General features: G+C 37.2%; 2 long non-coding RNA genes across 2 annotated transcripts; one reads left to right on the top strand and one right to left on the bottom strand.

Moving 5' to 3' along the window:
* Positions 1-713: 713 nt before the first annotated feature.
* On the bottom strand, positions 714-3,838 carry LOC139973341 (uncharacterized). The gene is made up of 4 exons (XR_011795188.1): positions 3,547-3,838; positions 2,491-2,644; positions 1,718-1,835; positions 714-1,102 (listed from the first exon to the last, which is right to left on the bottom strand). It is a non-coding gene; the product is annotated as an uncharacterized lncRNA (long non-coding RNA).
* A 10,981-nt stretch (positions 3,839-14,819) lies between these two features.
* Positions 14,820-22,739, top strand: LOC139973277 (uncharacterized). Its single transcript, XR_011795178.1, has 4 exons — positions 14,820-15,346; positions 19,541-19,626; positions 20,963-21,280; positions 21,534-22,739. It is a non-coding gene; the product is annotated as an uncharacterized lncRNA (long non-coding RNA).
* The last annotated feature ends 2,692 nt before the right edge of the window (positions 22,740-25,431 follow it).

Raw genomic sequence — 25,431 nt, forward strand, 5'->3', positions numbered from 1 at the left:
AATCTTCAATAAACAAAAAGTAAAACATGAATGTAAACGTAAGAGAATGTTTGATGGCAAGTGGTGTAAATATATATATAGATTTATAATCAGGCAAATACAACGTAGGTCTCTTATACTATGATAAACTATACATGAATTTCGCATCACATGAAATTTTTGTGCTACAAGGTTGTCAGATGTTGACCTTTGTTCCTTTTTGACATGGAACCATGAAAATTATGTACTTCGATTTCAGTAAGATTTAATCATAGTTTGAACTTTTCATCACGGTTTCAGTTTGTCAAATGACCCTTGATTCCATGAACAGCAATACCATGTCTATGAAGTTTAAAATATACAACTAATTTTGATTTATCATGCTATGAGTGAAAATAAAAGTGTTAAGAAATTGTTCATGAACTGAAAAGTCTTGTCTATGTAAAACAAAAAGTATTATAGAGGACTAGAAGAGAAACTTGATGGACTCACCTGTCCCTAAGGTTGAACAATGAATACTAACTGAATGCATAGTTCTGGTCTTTGACAGATAAGTACACACAAATTGAAAGCAACTTTCCGGTGTATTGAAAACTTAAAAACCTGTTTGTAGGACTGTAGATTCCTCTTGGGAGACTGGTTGGAAGAATTGCTACAAATGTTGACAAAGATAGGCCAACTATGGTACTGTAGATAGGAAGAAAAGTTATAACAAACGAATGATATTGATGTCACAAACCATTACAATAAAAAAGAATGAACAATAGTTGGAGATAAGTGATGATGTTTCAAGCTTCTGGCATCAGTCATCCATTCCTGCTTTCAATGCAGCCCTCATTACAATCAGGGCAGGTGATGTTTTCGATTTGACTTTAGTGTCCAGTCCGTAAAGAACCTTCTGGACAAACTCCCATATGACCACACATTGCCACGGATAGTGAAGGTCTAATACATAGAACAACTTGAAGTAAACATCAAGAGCTTTTGGTAGGGTCTGCTGCTCTAATCCATGCCCATCCGCCACAACAAAAATTTGATGGGCAGCATCCTGATCACCCATTATTAAGACAAAAGGCTGGCGGTTGTCAACTTCCTCCAAGTATTTGGGCATGTTGGGACCAACCTTCAAAAAACAGAAAAAAAAACAGATTTAAATACACACTTGCTGGAAAAGAACACTTTGAAAAGTTTGAAGGTATGCTGCATTGGCCCCAAATATATATGCCAGATATTCAAATATGGTCACCTTCGGGCAAAATTTTAAAGTCTTTAACCACCCTGGAAGAAATTTACCTCACAAGACATTCAGTCATCCTTTTAAAAAAAGTAACTAGTCATGTCTATAAACAGACATGCAACCTTGTCTGCTGTAGCCTTATTTTTGGAAGTTCCTTTTTTATCCTTTAAAACAATAAAAAAAATTGGAAAATAAGTCCATTAGGAGAGTTCGTTTACAACTTTAAACAAGGGAAGCTCCCCACTTTACCAGTTCCCACTACAGCCAGTACTACAGTATAAGAAAAAAAAAAACATTTTACAGCGTAAAAGAGCATCATAAAAGACTGGTTGCAAATACCCAATTGGTCGAAGATACTGCATAGATACTGCAATTTTCACAGCTGATAGTGTGTTTCACTACAAACTCATCAGTCTGCATGTCAATTGTTACAAAAACCAACTGTTTCATTGATTTGTGCACGACAACTTGAGTGTTACTGTAGAAGCCATAATAACTTACAGGTTGAAGATCCACAAAGGATTTCATAGATCATCAATGCTGCACCTCTTCTTCCCATTTCTCCCAGATGGTAAAATGCAGGGCAACAAATTCAATCCAATGTTACTCTTCTATTCATCTGAAAAATACAGAAAATGCAGAAACCAATCTTTGAATAACTACTTCAGTTTTAAATAATGTTGTCTCCGTTTTGCTTATTACACAAGGCAAACTTCAGCTTAGTGCAATGTTTACCTCTCTGTCAGCTGCAAACACCATTAGTTAATGTTTGAACGCTGCAACGTACATGTATGTTGCAGCCTGCCAAAGCACATCTACACACATGTGTGTACAAACATATTATGTATGCATATAGACCTGTATCTAGTTTCCCAACACAGGATTAAGATGTCATATGGCAGAAGAAGGAATATTAATATAATTTTGGGAAACATGCAGGTTCACATATTTTGGCATATGTTAACCCGTATTGTTCAGAGTCATTAAGTGACTTCATGCATCATCTTTGCAGTGATTACTACTTTAATACATTGATTAACAATAGTTGAGCAACTGCAAGTGTTGTCCTTTGGTGTACAATGTGTCCATCAATATCAACTTGGATCTACTGGTTATGACTACATTACTGCTGTTTATTATATTATAAAATCTTGAAGCTCCAATTTGAACTTCTCTCTGAAAGTATATTACAGAAACCACTACAAGCAATCAAACTATCAATGCAATTGCATGATATCTTGTTGAAATATGTTATGAAAGCAATATGTACATACTGGAATCTAGCCTGTCTGCTTTGACGTTGAGATAGGATTACCACTTTCCCTGCAGATCTGCATACTGCAAAACCTTTTCAACGAAGGGCAAGGTACACTGCATGAAAAGGTTATCTGCAACATCAGGATAAAATCTGCAAACATCCATCTCAATCTTAAAGAGAGAGGGAGAGAGAAATTGCAATACATTCATAAATGGGTTGTACAAGATATATGAAGCCTAGGAAGAAGTTCTGTTTAATTTTCCACCCACCTATCCATCTCTCATTTATCAGTATATCTTAACACAACACATATTTAGTCAATAGAGAATGACAAAAAAATGTGTACTTTCTTTTTTATAAGGGACAAGGGGACCTGTGAAGTTAGGTTGTCATAGCAAATTGGCCAATTTTTTTAAATATGCCTCTGAATTGGGATATTGGGTATTACTGGGTTGATTAATGGTTCAGTGGGAGGCCTGTTGTTATATTAGTATTGGCCTGACACATACTGTAGTACTACTGTAGCCTAATTTAGTGGGGAGTAACATTAGTATACAGTACGCTTAGCCATTAGTATCAGCAGGCATAGCCTAATACTGTTAGGATATGTATAGCCTATGCACAAACTAAATAGAGTTGCAATCGTGATATGGTAGTTGCTACAGAAGTCTAAATTTCTGTCGTAAAATTTTGCAAAAACAAACAAGAGTTACCATTTTTAGTGGCGGTTCGCTCTTTTTTAGGGCAGATATTTACAGGGCGGAATAAGTGACGGCAACCGGTTTAATGTAGGCCTATCCTTAGCATTGTCTGCATTATATTAGCCTTCGAACAGGACTGTGCAAAATTTAAGGTACTAAAGTAAAGCACAGCCCTGTTCGACGGCTAGCAATGTATAGGCTTATCCATCGCTAGACCTGTCCTAACGTTGGGCCTAGCCCTGTTAAAGTGTTAGTCAACTTAGTGTTAGCCCACTTCATTGGCCTACTGAACGTCTGATAAGACAATCGCACGTATTTCAAAGAAAATAGGTCAAACCTTTCTGCATCACAATAATCAATACAAACTTTACCTTCAAATATATCATTCAGTGATGATAGATTCCATTCTGCTAATTTTTCTTTGTCAAACTCATGTTTCTGGCCTGATGTGAAATCTTTCGACCGACACTGTGCTAGTTTTGAAAAGACCGCGAAGTTAGCATGAAAATTACGTCACTGAATTCAACCAGGAAAGTAGTTAAAAGTTAGAGCGTGATAAAATTCAAATCAGGCTAACCAGGATACGGGTTGGCTGCTAATATTTTAACCCCAATGGTGTCACTTTGAGGTAACCAGGAATATTTCACCAGGACGTTTTTAGAGTGTAGCCAAACAAATCACAGGAAATTTGGAAACGCATCATTGACTGCTTTCAGCATGAAACTTCTTTGTAACGGGAGTGTTTTTAACCTTCTACTTTGCGGTTGATTGTTATTATTTATTTGTTTTGAAACAAATCCAATCATCTATACAAAGAATTGGAAGAATGTTGGTTCTTTTGAGAAGTTGCGTTTTTTTTTAAAGAAAGAAAGAAAGATATTATTCCAAAAAGTACGAAAACGTGTTATTGGAAACCTGCTCAAATACCGAATCCTGTGTCGTTGTACTCTTGTTTACACAATTTACACGTTGACATTGAGGGTTTTATCTACGATTTGTGCAAACAGATGAATATTTTTTTCAACTCCCTGGTTTAAAGTTGCAGGTAAAACTGCATGTCTATTAAGTGCTTATATGAATGAGGAATTGTTATAACGGAACGCCATTACTCTTTTAGAGATGTGTAACCATTTTCATTAAAACTTTCCTAGCTTCCAAAATTGTTATTATTTTAAATTCTTATACATGAACTCATACTTTCATTTGTGGCTTCATCATCTGTTACTAACAATGTGTTCAAATTTGTTGTATCACAGTGTTCTTGTGTTTAATTGTTTCTACCTGGTAAGTTGCATCACATAATTTAAAAAAAAAAGAAGCACCTATGGTTACAGTTTACCGTTAATCAATGAATCACAGGTAGGGATGTGTCTGTTGTTTAAAGCTTTACAAGATTGATTGCCCTACACAACAAACAATAACAACACCACTGAACTGAACTGAACAATGTGGCAACAAACACGTATTTAATGTAGATTCCACCCGTACAGTATACCCACAAAGAAATGTGTAATACCCACACGTTTATAGTACTCGAGTCCAGTTTTCTGCACTCGGACTTTAGACCAATTCCAATTTGGTATATCATATTGCTTGGCAGATCTCTTATTTCTGAAGTTTACTCTTTGAGTGTCCAGAATGAGCACTTATGTAAGGAGTCAATGCAGTCTTACACATTTAGCCACACATACAATGAATATCTTCTTGTTTAAAGCAAATCATATGAAGCCAATGCTTTGATTGGTTGCTGCTATTCGTCATATCGTAGATTTTTTGGCATAAACGGTAGTGGCTTTGTAATTTATATAGAGACTGTGTGTATACGGTAATTCTCACAATATAACTCCATTTCAATTAGATCCTTTCATTGCTCAAAGCTGTTTCAAAGTTATGGTTACAAAGATAAAACAGTGATCATTAGATGTCATTTTGATCTTAGTAATACAGTGAAAAGCAGTGTGATGTGACAAACAATAATTCACAATGACACAGACTGTCCTGAAATGACCATTGACCTCAACAACTGGCTTCTTGTACTAAATGTGATACATCAAAATACTAAATATGACATCTGTCCTTGTTAAAATATAGTGATAAACAATGGTTTCCACAATTTGACCCCTGGTGAACTCATATCACAATATCACAATATTGGGACTACTAGCCCCCTTCATCATCTACATGGCTGGCTGGTGAATGCCAGCTGAACATACACTCTCAGGCGCGTATCCAGGGAGAGGCGTTGAGTCGTGCGCCCCCCGGGTAAGAAAAAGAGGAGAGAAAAAGAAAAGTGAAAAAAGGGAAAAAAGAGGGGGAAAATGAGGAGGAAGGAGAGGAAGGAAGGGAAAAGAAAAAGAAAAAAGAGAGAAAAAGTAGAAAGGGAGAAAAGGAGGGAGCAGAAGAAAAACGCCAAGACATCGCCAAGATGGTGGCGCTCCGCTTAGATAGTACTTTGCGCCCCCGGGTTAGAAAATCCTGGATGCGCCCCTGAACAACCAGGGGTCTGTTTTGTCTGATTTTGACCCTGTCAGCCGAGACATACGAGGAGTAGATTGGTAATCTGGTTATGATCTTTTGGTGATGTAATATTTTGAATGACTTCGATGACATTAATTCATTACGCACCAAACAATGATAAATGTATGTTTAATGTAGGGCTACCTTAAAGGGATGCAGTGACTTTAGAGTAGGATTTGACATTAAACTTAAATAAATAAAACAAATTGTTTCAATGGAACACCAATAACAATGAATACAGTTATGAAGGTAATATGTACACTCAGGTGTAGCCATGGCATCTACTGCTTGCAAGAATATCTTTTTGTGAAACATTTTTGCAGTCGTTTTCTCTTTTCTCCATTTTTCTTACCAAGCTAAGGGTTAACGTTGGGTTGAAAGTGATCAATCAAAGTTTTACTCACCGAAAATCATGAATGTATATATAAGTTTTAAATTTAAACAAGTTTCGAATACACTCCCCCAACCCCCCCCCCCCCCCCAACCCGTCCTATTTTTATTTACGATCAATATTTTATAAGCCTCAGGATTAGAGGAAAAGAGGTGGGATTTTAGAGGCTTTTCTTTTCTAACAGTTTGTACACCATGTCATGAGTGGGTGTGCATGCGTTTATCAATTAAGCTGCGCAGGCGCCGGTTACCTATACATGTATTATATTGAGTTCAAATCTCGTTCAATCTTTTTTCCATATTTCGTGTAAATGCATGACGCTGCAACAAGAATACCATAAGCAAAGTTTAACCAAGCACATACAGTCGTGTAGAAACCACAATGTACGCTAAAGCTGTGAAGTTGCACGCCTATCTACGCGTTGTACGATGCAGGTTAAATCAAGTTTTAGTAGCGATCTTATAATTAATTGCTAATCCACCGTTTCTTAAGATCCAGTTCGTTCTTCGAACTCTCATTCTCTCTAACTAGGAATACTTCTGAATTCATCATGTATTGATTTACTGTTATTAATGGTACATTACAATGAGGCATACAAGGTCTGCATAAGTAAGTATAAACACAAGGTTTTTGTTATAATTACCTTGTGTTAGGTTAATAAAAGGAGAAATCTACCCCCTGTAGTAGCGGTCAATTTCTTCCCGGGCTGAAAGCAAAACATCCCACGACTGGAACCATTTTCTCTAGGCTGACGATGTGAGGTCAGGGAGCTGGAACATGGTTTCTGTAACCATTGACGCATTCATCTACATTACGTGTTCTGACATGTTTTGGAATTGTGGCTACTTGGTTTCTCGAAACCGAAGATGTATTACCTGGTCTACACATAATTTACGAGTCATGTACTGTAACTGCATTTAGGCTTCTTCTATAGGCTTGTTACCAACAAACTCAGTATGATGAGATAAACACAACATGGGTATGTGAATTGATGCCAATGTGTTTACATGGAGAACGAACGAAGGTCTCGCATCGACTGCACTCTTTTCAGCGAAAGATTGAGAACTCCTTAGCGGTGTGTATTTAATGTACTCCCCACAGTTAATGTATGAGAGAAAAAAGAGCCCTACATATGCAGTGAAAGCACTCACCTTTCTACAGTTAAATTGACAAAAGTTCACTCTTTGATGTTGGTAAATTGTAATCATTCTGAAAAATTTCTACACAATAGTTGTCTACAAAAACAAGATTATTAAAGAATCACTTTAGTCACATAATACAGTTTAATATATTGCAGACCTTTACAACAAAAATACTGCTCTAAATAGTCTAACATGAATGGCCTATCATGACAGTTATAAGATATAAAACAGAGCTCAGTGATAAGCTATAATACTTTATGTCTTCAAATAACTTGTTTACATTCAAACATAACTATCTAGAGTTCAGAGCAAGATGTCCAAATGGGATTTTCGACCAAAAGTGTTCCACGATTTGTAAAGGTGTCTTGTTTTTGCTCTCGGTACCGCAATCAAGTTCTTAAATGTTTACCTAGGTTAGCTCTCTTGTGAAAAGTACAAATAATGATAAATATGGTAATTCACTATCTGACTAGACGACCATCTGTAGCAACTAGCTCCTACATTAGAAAACATCTCAGCAAACTTGCACAACTTTACAAACGAAATAAAAACATGTCTTTACTGTTGATAAAAGTTATGCATTAACAGCCTGCACAAAAAATAATTCTCCTTAGATAGTCAATCAAGTCGTATGATATTACTTTACGATGAGTTATGTTTCTCAAGAATTAAGTATTTTTTACTTAAAAAATAATTAATAAATCGTATTTTTTGTTTCCGATCATCTACAGATGATGACGTACACAATAAAGTCAGATGTTTTGGTATTTACGTAATTGAGGTGTTTTCGCTTGTACCTGTCCTCGGCATATTAATGGACACGGAAGTAACACCTGGCGACCCTATGAGGGTGCTGATTGAGGTTGGTGATAGACACTTTAAGTCGAAGATAGCAACAACAAAAAAGGATCTCATTTGCTCTTTGTGGTGTGTCAATCATGTGTTTTGATAAATCTATAATGTGTGGGGTAGAAGGAACAACTTGCGAGCCATACATTGATCATTGATGACTACACTTGCATTTCAGAGCCTTTAACTTGGTAAGTTCTTTAAATCTGTCCGATTTCCTTTTCTTGTGATTGTTGTAGCTATTTAATGTAATGTACTTAAATACTTAACGTCTTTTAGTTATATAGGACTGTTAAGTCTAGATATATCATCATAGGTACACTGTAGAAAATGTGATGAAACTTTACACTTTTTTCAGAGGGTCAGGGGATTCTTGAACGAAATCTTTCAGATTTTAATCTAACATAATGCAAAATGCTTCTTCTCTCCATACATTTGTACCATGATCCATGGGTATTGTTCATTAAGTCGTTTCGGTAATGTGTGCTCAGAGGTTCAGGTTTTGTAGATCAAAGATCACTTAGCATATGAGCAACTACACCATTGGTGTTCAGACTAGAAAGTTGAGTTTGGTGGAGGGAAGGTCAGAAAAGTGTTTACGTATTATGCTTACATCATAGTGATTCTGTAGAAATCCGTTAGCGCACAAATAATCCTAGCAATATCGTTAACATAAAATTACCTAGAGTTATCTGGTCTTCCAAATCTTTTCCATAAGCCTTTTTTGGTATCCATAATGTAAGATATCTTTGTAGCTTATTTCCAGGGGGCAGAACATTTTTAAATATTGCTTACTCACATGTCACTACATTCATAATTGTTGTCTCTTGTATTTATTTCCAGACAAAGAGAGGAAAAACTAACTGGAACCTTGTGATACAAAATTGGGAGGATGCTGTAACGTTGGGGTCATTCCGTGTCAAATGACAAATGGTTGTTGCTGCACCCTCTTCAAAATTCCCAAATTTATTGTATGATCAGAACACTATGGAATAAGCATATTCTGAAACTTTCAGTGGCATTGCTTTACAATTAACCGATTTATCACACTTTGAAATTCCGCAATTTGTCGCCACCGTGGCATGTTGGCATTTTCTTGACTTTTGGGGTCTCATTTCTCAGCAATTAAACATCCTGTTATCTCTTTCTATTACAGATGCATATAGAGTCTATCCCATAGAACAGGAATATAAAAAAGTAGGCTTCAAAAATATTGTCTTGTATTATAGGAGCCATGGTTCTGTAACATATTTGGGTTGAACTGGTCTAACGGTCCTGTTGCTTTATTAGGCGTCTCTTTTACCAATAACAGATCAGACCCCTTTACTTTGAATTTTCCTTCTAAGCTTTTGAGGCTCAAACGTTTACTGGGTGTCTGGTCACAGAGGGACCTTGCTCCAATTGGAAAAATTACCATTGTTAAAGCCCTCGGGCTTTCACAGTTGGTTTATCCTTCCAAATTCTTCCAAATCCCCCACACGAGTTTATACCAGAACTTGATGCCTATATGTCGTTTCATTTGGAGTGGGAAACCTGAAAACAATTCACCGTTCCTCTATGATTGGTACTATCAGTTCAGGTGGACTAAAAGTCACACATACTAATAATTTTTTTCAAAGTCTTAAGTGTACCTGGGTGAACAGATATAATGAAAGTAGCGATAACTACTGGAAACTGTTTTTCGATTTTCATTTGAAAAAGTACTGAAATCCCTACTGTTTAAATGTAATTATAAAACAAACGACGTTCATATTAGAAATGCATTTATTTTATGATGTCTCTCATGCATGGTCATTGCACTCTTTTATTAAGCCTAATTCCAACTATGGTGAACAAATAATTTGGAACAATTCGTTTATTAAAGTTAACAATAATATGGCATTTTACAACTCAATGTTCCTAAAAGGGATTAGGCAGGTGAAATATCTGTTTGAAATATCTGTCCAGTAACAAGTCCCAAAACCTTTTATATAATTGAAGAACAGCAAATCCTCATGGATATTCATTCGGTAGTAAGGGCTGTAGTTGCCTCTTTGGGGTTTATTATGCTTGTAACCTAGAATCCCCTGAAGGAGTCAAAGACACATACACTTTCATCCACAAATTCCTTATGAGTATAACTGACAGACAGAAAACACAACGAAAGATTATTTCCTTTGTTGATAAAATAAGAAAGTAACATTTACTATCCTATCGAGGACATACCATGTATCCAGTATTGGTTATAGGAGCCCACAGTATTTGTTTTACACATACCACTATTTTCATATGATGGTATTATGCTAACAGAAACGTTTCCATTTAATAGTATTACTGTTCAGTATTTATTTAACTTTATCAGCTAAATCTTTAATGGTTATGATATAGTTACTTGCAGTTGATTCTGTCAAAAGTCCTTACAAACAGTAATGGTAAGACAGTGTTGGGTTAATGATTGTCACCAGTGACTGAAAGGCAAAAAGCAATGCTATTTCCCTACTTGACAAAAATGAGAAAGTGAAACGACAAATTTATTTACCTATGAGGACGTACCAAAAATCCAGCATTGATAGTGGCCTGCTCTATTTGTTTACTTAACACCATTCTCAGATGTTGGTTATACTTTTACAATTTATTTTACATGTTGTAAGCTGCTCTGTTACTGTATCCCTTCGGGTGATCCTCCTTATCTACTTTGTACTTTGTATTTGTACTTGTATTTGTATTCTTGTGTTTCAGTTTTTCATTTCATGTTTATCATTTGCTCATCCCGCTGCTTTCACCATGTCTCACCATTTTCTTTTGTTTCAGAAGCTCAGAAAATTGATGCAGAAATCTCAGCGCTATTCTTTCCATCTTTCTAACTACAGGTTCTACTCTCTCCCGCATTATTCCCTCAGGTCTACAGGTTACACACCAACCAGCACTAGGAACACTCCCTCCAGGACTCCAGAGAGAGTGGAACCGAGTCTTACACAGCACCTCTATCCGTCTCATCGGCATCCTCACCAAACACTGCCAATCGTCTTTAGATAGCCTCAACGATGATATCCTGAGGCTGAAGCTTGAATTACAGTCATGCCGCACCGATGACGAATGGACTCAGTACACTAACAACATTATCTTGTGTTTGTCTCAGCAGAACATTGAACTCACAGAAAGAAGAAATATGAAAATGACTGACCTTCAGAAAAGACGCAAACGTACCGCTTACAACCGTTTTTAGAAGACCTCAGACTCCACCTGAGTCTGAACCACCATCCTCAACTGCAGTTGTTAACTTATCTTCTTCCACTCTTACCAGTGCAGACCTTAGGCTTCTCTCCAAAGGACTCAACTTCTGTCCTACTCCTCCGTCATTTGACCAAGCGGAACTGAGCCAAGATCTTACTCATTTCTTTCGCAGAATTCGCCTTCGTGAGTTTTCCTAGATGATCCTCCAACTGAACGGGAACCCTTCTGCAAGAAAAGTTCTTGGATGCCTCCTAAGAACAGAGTCCCTGTTATAGAAGCCTACACACAGGTCGTCAGCTCTGAGACTAACCAGTCAAACTCTCCTCTCCGCAGAACACATGACAACCTTCCAAGAGATGAGCGTACAGCACTCTCCTCACTTGTGTCTCGCAGTGACATTATCATTAAGCCAGCCGACAAAGGTTCTACAGTTGTCATCCAGGATCGACAGGATTACATCAAGGAAGCCATGTGTCATCTCTCCAACAGTGATATTTACACTCTTCTTGATTCTGATCCCACAGTTATTTTCTCCCAGCAGATAAAACAAACCATCACTGATATGTACCAGCGGAACCAGATCTCTAAGAAGGCTGTTTCTTTCCTTTCTCCCACAGACTGTAAGGCAGCCAGGTTTTATCTCCTGCCCAAAATTCACAAGCCTGGTAACCTGGTAGGCCTATCATCTCAGGCAATGGATCCCCCACCGAGAAGATATCCTTGTTTGTTGACCACTTCATCAAACCTCTTGTTCCTCAGATTAATTCTTATATCCATGACACTCCAGATTTCCTCAGGAAACTTGAAGATATCAAGAACCAAATCCCCAGTACAGCCATCATCGGTACTTTCGACGTCACTTCTCTTTACACTAACATCCCTCATGCTGAAGGTATCGCAGCCACGTGTGCAGCCCTGTCTAAGAAGGTACACCCTTGTCCACCCATCTCTGACATCAAAGTTCTCATGCAACAGGTTCTCACCAAAAACAACTTCACGTTCATGGACAAGCATTACCTTCAAAGACACCAGACTGCCATGGGAACCAGGATGGCTCCTTCCTATGCATGCCTGTTTATGTCTAGCCTTGAAGAACGCATGCTCAGTAAAGCTTCCTGCCGTCCCCTTATCTGGTGGCGCTACATTGATGACATCTTCTTCGTTTGTACCAGGGATGAGGATAGCCTGCTCACCTTCATCAATCACATCAATTCTTTCCACAGCACCATCAAATTCACCTCTGATAACTCTCACCAACAGGTTAACTTTCTAGATGTGACTGTTCGCAAGGAACACGGTTCTCTCTCTACAGTCTTATACACCTAGCCCACAGACACACACCAGTATCTCCATTCTTCAAGCTGCCATCCCCGTCACTGCAAGTCTGGAATTGCCTACAGTCAAGCACTTCGTCTTCGTTGCATTTGCTCTAACAATTCCTCTTTCATTCGCCATACAGATGCTTTGGGAAAACACCTTACTGACAGGGGCCATAGTACCAGAAGGGTGTGTGAAGCCATTCAGAGAGCCCGCTCCCTTTCCAGATCATCTACTTTGGCAGTGAAGGACAAAAAGGGACGAGATTGTGACAACAAGCTGCCCCTGGTTGTTACTTTCCACCCAAATCTTCCTCCTCTTCAGAAAATCACCTCTAACAGCTACAACATTCTCCTCACTTCAGATAGACTCCAACGAGCCGTCCCTGAAAAACCCATCATCGCCTACAGACGACCACGCAACCTACGAGACCTTCTTGTGCGTGCTGCTGTTCCACCTCTAACTTCCAACCCTATACCCATTCAGCATGGTACTTTCAAATGTGATCGTACTTCGAGATGCATCGTCTGCAGCCACCACATTGTTGAATCCAATTCCATCACCAGCTACAGCATGCAACTAACACACAAGACTAAGGGTCACATCACTTGCACTACCACCAATGTCATCTATCTGATCTCTTGTAGAGTTTGCGGCATCCAGTATGGTAACCAAAACCACCGTCAAGAAGCGATTCTATGGTCACAGATCCACAGTCAACACCCTAAAGACTGAGACCCCAGTTGGAGAACATTATTAACCTTCCCAACCATACCATTAACGACATGTCCCTACAGGGGATTGAATCCTTAGGTAGCCGCCCTGACCTAGTACGAATCAGCAGAGAAAGGCTCGGGATGCAACGCCTTCGCACCATTCAACCTCATGGGCTGAACATTCAGGAAGGACATGACTAACTTTTCTTCTGTCCCCCACTCCTCCTCCCCTTGTTCCCTCCCCCCCCCCCTTTCACACTTCCTCCCACAGCTCTCTTCCCCTCCTTTTTTCTTCTGTCTTTGTCCCTCTCCAGTTTATTCCCTACCCTGTCCCTTTAATCTTCTCTTTGTCCCTCCACTGTTTATCTCCTACCTCTCCTCTTTCCCTGTTGCTTTCTTCTCACCATCCATTGTCTACATATAATCCCCTTTCATCTATCTCATTGTGTTCACCGTGCTCAATAATCTGTCTGTTTTCTGTGCGTGTTTTTGTCCATTCTGTTACTGTATTTGTCATTCAGCCTCTGAAGAAGATCCTGCTAGGATCCAACTTACTTTTACACATTATTTAACATGCTTGTTATATTATTCAGTATTATTGAAGCACGGTGAAGCATGGTGGGCTCCCTTCCCTTATTACAATTTCATTATTGTTTAATGCCTTGTTATGTTTAGGCTGTCTCCATGCATTGTATCTCTGCAATTTAGGTGTTAAAGATTGCTTACATGTTATTTTTAGTATCCCCCCCCCCCATTTGTCAATGTCTTGTTATGTTTAGGTTGTCCCCATGCATTTTATCTCTGCAATTTAGGGGTTTAAAATTGTTTACATGTTAGTTTGATTACCCCCCCCCCCATTTGTTAATGTCTTTTTATGTTTAGTTTGTCCCCGTGCATTTTATCTCTGCAATTTAGGGGTTAAAAATGTTTACATATTAGCATGGTGGGTTACCCCACCCTTATTGCAATTTGTTTTGTTCGTTTTTCAATGGAGGGTACCTACATGAAAAAGTGTGTTTTCTTTGCAACTGTTTAAGAAAAAGAAATGTTTTATCCCCCTGAACTTTTATGCGAGCCTCAGTCTCATCCCAGAAGCATGGATGGTTGAGCCCCACCCAATTATTAAGATGTGTAGGTCTATTATTAAATTCGTCTTTTAGAGTACAGCTATGGTCAACTAACATTTGGGGGCAAAATAGTGAGCTATTAGCTCATGCCCCCCCCCCCCCCCACACGCCATTTTTAAGTCTTATTATGTTAAGGAATTTTACCCGTGCAATTAAGAATATATTTCACTGTGAATAAAATATATCGTTCCATCCAATTCCTGGCTCCACGCTCAGATTTATGTCAGCATTTTGTATTTAAAATTCATGAAGTTGTGTTTGAACAGTTGTTGGCAATAAACTACGGTTTTCAAACAATAGAAGGAAAATAAATTCCTTTATTTTGATGGAATTAATAGCTGGGAAATCTGAAGTTTCCCTCACTATAGGGTAAGGTAGAGTTTACCCTGCTTTGACGGATGCAACTTCTGTTGCCACCACTTTTTGGGGTAACCTAAAGTTACCTCTAAAGATGGTGAAATGTTTCCCTTTCTTTAAGGGAAATGTGAATTTTCCTTCATAAGAGGAATACCTCCATATTACCTAGTATGGGAAATCTGAGATTACACCACAAAATGGTGGCAGCCTAGTTGAACCCACTATTTGATAACATATTTTTTGGACAGTGTATCTAGTACCATAAGCTATTATCCAACCATTATTATTACGATTAACAAAACACGTCGCTTGTCAACCAGACAAATATGATCAAGAGAAGCCCTGGATAAAGGCATAACATGATCGAACCGTACAACAGTATCTTGTTTTATTATTTGTGACCAGACTTTGACAATACAGAAGAACTTTGCTGAAGAAGACTGGATTGCCAGGAAGAGACATTAAACCTCAAATATACCGGCATATTGAGAGAAAAATACCTCCCGTCAGCCTACCATGATTCGTTCCGTGTCATACTATTGGTAAGCCTACCGAAGTTGAACTGTGCTGCTGTCATGCACAAGAGCTTTTTTTTAAATAGTATTAGTGTTGTTCAATAACTGACACGATAAAGACACACGCTAAAGGTAGCCAATGTATTGGCAATCGGGTTTATGCATAGTTGTTGTGGTATAATATCACTTGGATTTTAGACTACTGTATTATTCTTTAATACAAGTATAAGCCAGCCCACGTTATGTGTGCGTGACAACTTACATCCTATATTTCTTCGATTGTGTGGATAATAACGTTAGCCTAGCCAAGGTCCTGACAGTACAAAATTGCATAGCCAATGCAACGACGAGCCTAGACCTAGTCAAAAATATCACAGTACTGGGTATTCTCAAAGACGTCGTTGGTGTGTTGAGCAGCATACACATAGTACTCTGTGCAACGCTCTAATTGTACCCCATATTGATTATTGTTTTGTCGTCTGGACTACGGCGACGAACAAGTCAAGTTCAGTTACACCTCATTCAATTTAAGTTCAATGAGGTGTAACTGACCTTGACTAAATTCAACTAAAGTTAACAAAAGATATTTACAAGTCATTCGGTTTTCACATCAGTGACCTCACTTCTAAACACCTTTATTCTTGTGCATTTGTCAGGCATTTCATATACAATACTTTGTAAGAATTCCCATAGACCAATGCACTGATTTTGATCATCCAAGGTTAAAGATATATAATGCCTTGAATCAAACGCCAAGGGCTTTCAGGAGGGGTGTTTGACTTAACGTCTTCTGTTAAATTATCGCGAAAGGTTGTTGTGGAGAGATCCGTGTCCCTCCTATGACAAGACGCACGGCTGTGCAGGATGAATGTTTATGCTTGCTAGGAAATGTTCCAAAGTGATGCTCTCCTAGAGTAAAAATGAAAATATAGTTAGATACTATATTAGCCAATGTAGATGTACGAATACAATCTGCTGCTAAAGTATCACATTTGTTCATTGAATAAGATAACCCCTCCACCACACCGCCCCTCTTTAACCAGAGACAACCAAAATACAAGTTAGATTCCTCTAATGTAGTATATTGGAGGTTATGTTTTGTGGGGGAGTTACGATGGTGATTAACACCCGAAACTCATAGCTTATACAGTAACTACTGTTCATGTCCTGTAACATATGTTACCGTGTTACGAACACAAAGTAGCAATTACTGATGCACGGTTGTGGGACATGAACAGTAGTTGCGGTAGCAACATTTAGTGTGAGTTAAGTAATACGATTCAAAATAAGTCGTATTTAGTCGTTTTATGCTATAAGTAGGCATATTGATATGCCCGAACATGGCATTTCTTGGCTCTCGACGACGAAATGGCGTAATATAAAGAGAGGTGTGAACTGGAATCCAGCGGAACCGTACATCCTTTAATTCATCTCATAGTCATTGTCATCTTCATAGACTCCTTGTCCTTCGCGCAGTTCTCTGTCTTACATTGGAACAAGTTAACAGCTTTGCAGTTGTTACAGTGTCACCTGTAACATATGTTACCGTGTTACGGCACAAAAAGTAGTAATTACAGATGCACAGTTGTCGGGCATGAACAATAGTTGCAGTTCCAGCTAGGAGTATCAGCTGTGATTAAATATCAATGGTTTTGTGCAATGTGCAAGGAAGCACATATATTCCTCTTTACAGACAGTTCCAGGACCAGTATGTAATTGTTGAAGGTTTATTCAATATCATCAAAAGAAAATTTAAAGGAGCATATTTATGTTTGGTTTAATTGAAGTGGAACATCAATGTTCCATCCGATGACATTGGACATATGCACTGATAAGGAAACAACCAATGCAGAAACTTTGCTTTGCTGTAGCTAATTAATACATATTCTACCTATGAGACGTATGGTAAAGTGTAATTTAAATTTGATGGTACTGTCAAAGGAATTAGCTAAGCAAACCTAGGTCTACATAGCTTTATATTGACACATCAGTTATCCATTGTTAGTAGAGTTTGCACTAAAACATAATGCAAGATTGACTGCACTTGCACAGTTATATACGATACTGGTCTACGTATCCTGACTATGACCTCAATATCGAGTGAATATCATGTAAAATAAGATAAAATATAAGTTAAACAAAATACATTTAATGTGAAATATATAATAAATAAATAAATATATAAAGAAAACGGTTGAATGAATTAATAAAGGAACACTTGAAACCGTCAATTATGTTACTACTTGTAAAGGGAAAGCAATCAGTCTCCTTTTAACTATTACAGACTATTTTATTGTGCCTTCACGACAAGAAAGCCATGCACTTTTTTATTTACTCATAGGGACCAATTTCCTCATATTTTCAAACTTCTCTCTTGCATCACAATATTGTACATACAGATCTGGTATTACAAACCAACACTCCACATTTTAACTAGACCTAAATCAAAGTGTGACTTAAAGTTTGCAGGAACCAATCTAATTAACTAAGTTGTTTTTTGTTGTTTTTTGTAAATAAAGGATTAATAAATTAGGCAATAAAAAAATAAAGATAACTTTCCCAAGATAAATACTATATAAACTTTCATGTCACTTTTGCCACCAGCTAGCTAAGATTTGATATCACCAACTATGTAATGTTTTGTCTAGGGTAATGTTGGATCTACACTCCCCGAAGACATTTAGACACATGTTAAGTTTAAGTTATTATGTTGTTTCAGTTTGACATGTTTACATGTGTGTACTGTTGGGACATTTGGCATGTTACATACATGCGACATGTCATTACGTTGCTGTCTAACAGACCTGGGACGTGACGATTATGTTTTCGTCGGCCGACTGCTCATAGCCCAACGTTTAACGATGTTTCCGTAAACCTTTCTCGAATGTTATAGAAACTTTCAATCCGATTTGTTCTACCAAGTTGGGCGTAAACGGGCCCAGGTATTCTTTCTACGTCAGAGATATGTTACAGCGTCGAACGCGTTGGGCACCTTGAAGTCTTACTGTATTTTTTTTTGTAAAAGGAATACTTTTTATGCGCAACAGTTGCGGTACATCGTAATTACATATAAATGTGGATAGTTCGCTAGCCTCTAATCCGAATTTCTTAATTTTGCCTGAATTCTTGTTTCATTCTACACTTACGGTTCTTCATCTGTACCACGAAAGAAAAACTCAATACCTTAGAAATACAGCAATCAGTTTCACGAAAGGAACATTCAGGTCAAACGAATCCTCCTAGCGTAACCGCGCAAGTTATCTTTAGCACCAAGTGGTTATACACCGACACGCTGCAAAGACATTAAATTGCCGAAAGTGTACGATTAAAGACGCGCGCATGAACTGGTTCTACTTTTTTATTCTTAAGAAGTCATCGACTAAGGGCGTTCGACACTTTACAAAATCTTTGTTTGACTTGGATGTTCGTCAAAAAAATGTTTGGTTTAGTGTTAGTTTTTCTCTAACCTTTCACCTGTCGATGATGTTTGACCTCAGTTACTTTTTCAATCACTTAGTTTGATAGTACTTGGACTTCCAATTATACCTGGTTGAAGGTTTTATGTCAATGCATTATATCAGTATTTCCCTTTGGATATTTACCAAAAACATTTTTCTTCACTCAATTTGACCTCGGACTTTTGGCCTTTCGCTCTGACGGTATGCGAGATACAAGTTTCCATCATGTGGTACCTTCATACTAAGTTTAAAGAAATCGGGTCAGTCATTCAGAAGGAGTTTTTGGCACAAAATTGTAGAGCAATGTTCCAACTGCTTTCCTTCATCAGCCTTCCCGATCCCCAACCCATGAGTAGCTTGCAACTACGCCACTGCATATACGGAAGCAAATTACTTTTTTGCAGCTTCAAAAATTGGAAAAAACTCTCTCTCTTTACGTAGATTATGAATTATGCGAACAAGCACACTGCTCCTGTTAGGGCACTGTTGCGGGAGAATGCATGATGATCTACATGAAATCAATCTTGCAGTGACAGTGATTTTTATGTAGCCAGTTCACGGGCCTCAAGGCTTAATAACTTCCCCACTCCCATGGCAACGTTGAAAGATTACCTATCGATTTAAATTAATAATTTTATTAATTAATATTTTAATTGTTGAAGAGTCTGGACACGAGTGCTACAGCACTGACAACACACAAACATAACTATGGAATTTTAATTCTGTTTCCCTACTTAACTTTTGGATTTTAATTTGTTTGTAGGTACCGTATGGGAAATCAACGCTTTATGAAATACTTGGTCTGGAGTTTAGTGGTTACACTTACTATCTCGAATCAGTCATCCCACGGTAAGTCTGAAGGAAAGGTCTCACAGACAAAAAGTTCACTGTACATAAGTTACACATGACTTTTTTCATGTGCTCCAGCAGCATCGAAAAGGTGTTTAATTTTATTAGATTTACTCATTCTTCTTCCCTCAGATTAGTGTGATTAAGATAAAAAACTGATTAAGTTCAACCAATTGTAAAGTGAGTTGCATCACATGTAGAATGTAAAACGCTAGCAATATACCTTATTATTATAGTGATAATTCAAATCAGAGCTTATAGACTCGATACAGAATTACAATGATGGGATATGTCGAACAACAACACACCTACAAAAAATATTAATGTAGTGCCAATTCAAAGTACGGCCAAGAAATATCCAAGTATAAACAACGGATATCGTCTAGACATTGAGCATGTGCGTCTTTAATTTGAACAAGTGCGTCTATAAATTGAACATTGTGTGTCTAGAATTAGAAAGTGTGTGGCTAACGTGTAATTGTTCTAGAACAATTGAAGTCAAGAGAAATACAATTTTTTAAATATAATTTATTTAGATTTAAGGCGTGAGAATACACGAGTAGCCACGTTCCCGTTGATACAATAAATCAATATTAAGGAGCTTACAAATTACATGAAATATACTCATGACATTATGTTCAACCAGTTAAAGCTTTCTTGTAAGTGAAAGCACATCTATGGGACACAGCCCGGCCATTCGGAAGAGCGTTGTAATGGAATAGCTTGTCCCCCGGTACTGTACTATACTGCTCAGTGGGTTATACCCAACATCCTGTTGCTTTCATCGATGGATCTTTTCTCTTATGCAAACATCTGTATTTCCAGTCACATTGTGAGTCCTTTAGTTCGAACATGTTTGCATTCCTGTCACCATAGAAAAGGGGAGGCGAAAAGAAAAAAGGCCTTCGTTCTGCATATATTTTCTCTGCATTTCTCTTGGGCGGAGCCGTTGACTTATAACGAAATATCTTAGATATATGTGAACAGCTATTAACAGATTAAGCAGCTGCGGGAAACGGTAAGAAGTAGATTAAACGGATCTCATGAATCGTTTCTCCTCTTCTGTCCGTGATTTCTCTCACATTCAATCCTGGGTGCAATTTCACATTTTGTTATGCCATCTTAAAAGCAGTTAATGTCGTGTATGCCCATCAATTTCATAGAACTGAATTTCTAACTTGCTCTGCAATAAGCGTTGCCGTTTTCCTCGCTTCTTACTTGGAACCCTAATCTATATTAAAGCTGTGATTGGTACATTATGAGATTTCAAGATGTCACTGACGATGTATTCTCACTCTATTTCAATGTATTTCTCATCTAAAATTTCAAATCTTAGTGTTTGCAGAGAATCATTGCGCATCTCCCCAGCATGGCTACCTCGGAAAAGAAAGCATCATTAGTTGCAACATCGATCAAGGCATAGACAAAGTATATTGGTTTAATGAAACTGACGGCTACGATTTTTCATTTATAAGAATGGAGGACGGACATATAAGTGGATCTGGTTACAAAAGCAATGAATACAATATATCACAAAATGGATCCCTTGTTATCAGGAATGTACAGTGCAAACATCAACAATCGTACCAAGTCACATTTCAAATTTCTGTCAATGAATCCGAAGTCAACTTGCGTGTTAACTTTATTGTTATTGGTGAGTAATTGTCAAGTTATTAATTACTTACAATATAATTATACATATATATATATATACATATATTTATATATATATATAAATATATATATATATATAATTTGGTGTCTACTTCTAAAGTGTATGTGAAATTATAATGATGCATAGCATAACACATAATTTGACAACCGAGAATCAAAAAATACGTTTACTGTTTTTAATGTTAGTTAAATAGTAAATTCTCATCGCTATCCGCCATCACTCACAATTGCAGATACTGATAATTCATGCAATGTGACCACAGAGCCCCAATTTACTACTTCATGCACAACGGAAACTACCAAACCAGGTAAGATCAAATATGACCTTATACCGAAATTGGAAGTGTGCAGCAGTTTATTGAATGCTCTTCTTTTAAAGTAATGATGTTTGATGAAGTTGGGGCTGGGTTCCTCCTCCGGAAGAAAAAGTGAAAAGTTGTAGGTCAAATAGGCATATTTAGACTATAAATTATGTCGTTATAAGTAGCCATAAAACGTTATCATAACACTAATCAAATAAAAGGAATGTAGCAACACTTGCACCTAGATTTCTTAAATAATATTTACCCGTATCATGTAAAGAAATTATATGTTAGATATTCGATATGTTTCCACAATATATGCAATGTGATATACCGTACTAGATATACTGTAAACCAGCGGTAAACCACGAACTAGCCAATGTTTTTAGCAATCGGTCTTGACCAATTGATTTTCACGATAGAGCGCAGTACAGTTTTACTTTGTAACTTTTTCTGTCGGCATTCAGTAAGGCCTAAACTAATGTTAAAGTTTTCAGCGATTTCGGAAACGACGGATCTGGTAACAAAAGCATGGAACATATTAAAAAATGAATCCCTTGTTATCAGGAATGTTCAGTACAAACATCAACAATCGTACAAAGTCACATTTCAAATTTCTTCCAATGAATCTCTTGATTTGCGTGTTAACTTTTCTGTCATTGGTGAGTTATTGTCAAGTTCATATAAACTGTACATCCATGATCAGAATGGTGCCAAGAATCGCCTGAATTAATATAACACCACACAAAGTATTACAAAATGATCTCCTAAACACGTTATTTAAGCAAGTAATGAGAATTCAATCTTTAAGAGTGTTCAGGGTGACCACTTCAAGCTGTCCTGAGTAAAGTTATAGCTCTGATAGAGTGAAACCGCTCACTCTTGTTAGACATTAATAGACATGAAGTCATTCTTTGATAAGAGAACGAAGAACGAATTCTCATTTCTCGAAATTATGGTGTCTACATCCCCTATGATTGTTACTTGTCTTTATGTGCCATTCAAGCTTAAATACAATGTTAGTATTTCCGTGTCCATGTAAAGCGAAATCTACCAAAACAGTTAGGTAAAAATGGAACTTCTGCCTGATTGAAAGTATAGTTACTTTATTTGTTCTTAGACTTTAAAACTAATCCTTTGAATAATGGATCGGGTCATCTTAAGTGACGTCTGTATGCTGGTCCGAAATATCAAAAAACCGTTCGGCCAACATAGTCAACTTTAATTGCCGAAATGTTGTGAAAAGGTGCTGGTGCTCCTAGGCGAACAGTTAGGCCTACAGTCATTTAATGCAAACATATTGCCTATTATATATTATTCACAAGTAATGGGAATTAATCTTAAAGAGTGTTCAGGGTGATCACTATAAGCTGGTCTGATTAAAGTTAGCTCTGAAAGAGTAAACTCATTCACTTTTGTTAGACATGAAGTCACCCCCCTGTTAAGAGCAACTTCCACGTATTTAGTATATTGAGATCATCTCGAACACACCAAAAAACGAATTCTCATTCTTCGTAACGTATGGTGTGTACAACCTATAATAATGTTACTTGCCTTTTAATTACCTGTCACATATAAATACATACTTTTTATTTGCGTGTCCATTTAAACCGAAAGGTCCAACGACTTCAAACAGCGGTAGCACGTTACCGAGTAAAGTGACCAGTATTGTACAATCTACCAAAGTAGGTAAGGATAAATATATATATATATATATATATATATATATATATATATATATATATATATATATATATATATATATATATATATATATATATATATATATATATATATATATATACATATATATAAACCTTACATGTTCCTTCCCACCATGTTCCATTCGGCTGAAAGGCATATAATTTATTTGTGTTCATATATGTTCACATTGATAAGAGCAACACGCCAAATAGGTCAAGATTCAATGTTGATAGCAGAGACAGTACATAAGACAAATACTTGACGATTTCAACTAACCTATATTTATGAATGATGTTTCAATACCTGAATCATTGAGTTTGAACAACAGGTGTATGCTAGTCACATATAGCATAAACACGTTGGGCCAACATTGTCAAAATTGATTGGAAATGTTGGACCACTGAGTGCTGTATGGCAACTGCTAGTAGGGAAAAGTTGGGCACACAAAATATATATATGAACTTTTTATGTTCCTTCCCACCATGTTCCATTCGGCTGAAAGGCATATAATTTATTTGTGTTCATATATGTTCACATTGATAAGAGCAACACGCCAAAGAGGTCAAGATTCAATGTTGATAGCAGAGACAGTACATAAGACAAATACTTGACGATTTCAACTAACCTATATTTATGAATGATGTTTCAATACCTGAATCATTGAGTTTGAACAACAGGTGTATGCTAGTCACATATAGCATAAACACGTTGGGCCAACATTGTCAAAATTGATTGGAAATGTTGGACCACTGAGTGCTGTATGGCAACTGCTAGTAGGGAAAAGTTGGGCACACAAAATATATATATGAACTTTTTATGTTCCTTCCCACCATGTTCCATTCGGCTGAAAGGCATATAATTTATTTGTGTTCATATATGTTCACATTGATAAGAGAAACACGCCAAAGGGGTCAAGATTCAATGTTGATAGCAGAGACAGTACATAAGACAAATACTTGACGATTTCAACTAACTTTAATTTATCAAAGATGTTCCAATACCTGATGAATCCTTGAGTTTTACCAACAGGTGTATGCTAGTGACATATAGCATAAAGACGTTGGGCCAACATTGTCAAAATTGATTTGAAATGTTAAGTCACTGAGTGCTGAATGGCGACTGCTCGTAGGGAAAAGTTGGGCACACAATTGGTTCCAATGCTGAGCCAATATTTTGCCTATAATATATATTTTGGGGGCAAACGTTGGCAGATGGTTGGGTTAACGGCTGGGCCTAATGTTGGATGTACGTTTCCTGCTTTTAGATTACCAAGTGAAACATATCTTTCAGTAAAGATTTGTTAAAGTTCTTGTAGGTTCACCATCAACTCCTGTAGTTCGTTCACAGAAATGAGACGTCCTTGCATGTTGCTATCTTGATTTATTACATCTGTCGATTAGGTTAAGGATAGTTGGATAACTGAAAGCAAACATGACCGGTTTTTGCACTGTACGTAAAGAAAAGTTGCAGAATTTCTACAAGACTTTAAACATTGATATCACAACCTGACATAACCAGATCATCAGATTATATGTTCAGATCATAATTAACTAAGAATATTGAAAAATATCAGAAATTAACCAAAGACACCTCACATTTTCTTTGACCTTTAAACATAAACTTTGACCTCCTACAAATAAGATTTTGAGAACTTGTCGACATAAGCCATCTAACATTGAACTTTAAAACTATGAAAGACTAGCTGAGGTATCTCGTTCCAGTTGGAAATCATGTAATGTGACAAAGGACCCTCTTGAAATTGTCTTATACCTTTCAAACTCAATTTTCACAGCTTCATCTGCAAAATGTGCATTCCTATGTAATGTCCAGATCTTGGAAATTTAAGCACCACTGTTAAAATACATTTATTGTCTACTGTGGAAAGTGTATGTGACATTATAATGATGATATGTAATAACGACGGTGTTCAATTGTGCCAGTGAGTTACAACCCGTTTGCTTAATGTTCGTGTTCAAAAGGCGCAAAATAAACATAGTATCACACATAATTTTACAACCGAGAATCTAAAATACGTTTACTGTTTTTAATGTTAGTTAAATAGTAAATTCTCATCGCTATCCGCCATCACTCATAACTGCAGAGACTGATAATTCACATATTTAAA

The sequence above is a fragment of the Apostichopus japonicus genome, chromosome 9, assembly GCF_037975245.1.
Source record: "Apostichopus japonicus isolate 1M-3 chromosome 9, ASM3797524v1, whole genome shotgun sequence".
Taxonomy (NCBI): Eukaryota; Metazoa; Echinodermata; class Holothuroidea; order Aspidochirotida; family Stichopodidae; genus Apostichopus; species Apostichopus japonicus.